The sequence below is a fragment of the Sinocyclocheilus anshuiensis genome, unplaced genomic scaffold (assembly GCF_001515605.1).
Source record: "Sinocyclocheilus anshuiensis isolate Anshui unplaced genomic scaffold, SAMN03320099.WGS_v1.1 scaffold1962, whole genome shotgun sequence".
NCBI lineage: Eukaryota > Metazoa > Chordata > Actinopteri > Cypriniformes > Cyprinidae > Sinocyclocheilus > Sinocyclocheilus anshuiensis.
Window position 1 is genome coordinate 211,087 of NW_015544290.1, and position 841 is coordinate 211,927.

The following is an 841-nucleotide window of genomic DNA, read 5'->3' on the forward strand; positions in this document are numbered from 1 at the left end:
GCATCTACGCTAATATTAGTCTGTTTCTCTCTTATTCCGAGGTCACCGTAGCCACCAGATCCAGTCTGTATCCAGGTCAGATGGTCACTGCAGTCACCCGGATCCAGTACGTATCCAGACCAGATGGTGGATCAGTACCTAGAGAGGACCTCTACAGCCCTGAAAGACAGCGGAGACCAGGACAACTAGGTGAGCCCCAGAGACAGATCCTCTGTAAAGACCTTGTCTCCTAGACCAGTGGTTCTCAAACTGGGGTATGTGTACCCCTGGGGGTAAGTGAGGTGACTGAGAGGGGTACGCAAACAAAATTCTGAGTTTTGGCATTAATTTAATTCTACCCCAACTTGAAGTGACACATACCCTGTGCTAGTTATTTTCATGTTTAAAATATAAGCAAGAATGCAAATTTCCCTGAATAGACAAACAATGGCAAATGTGGCGATTTTTACAACAGTTCAACAAAAAAGATAATAATAAGGGAACATTTTACATTTTAAATGAAGCCTACATTTTAAACAGAACATTGTCATGTTTGTTCTATTTTGCAACGAAATAATAGTTTCAACAAACTCCGTATCATCTGCTGTGCGTCTCCAAGCAACATACAGCGGTGTTTCGTTAGTGAACGAATCCGCGGCTTTGAACGATTTGGAGAGTCAGTGATTAAATAACCCATTAGGCATTATAACCCCAATTTGCTATTGTGTGATGCACATTTTACTGAGGACAGCTTCTACAACACGAGTGAGTAGTGCCGGATTCGCCAAAAGCGTTTGTTGAAAGACGGAGCAAGGGGCGTGGCAGTACTGAAACACCGTCTAAGCTGTTCGCCAATCACAAC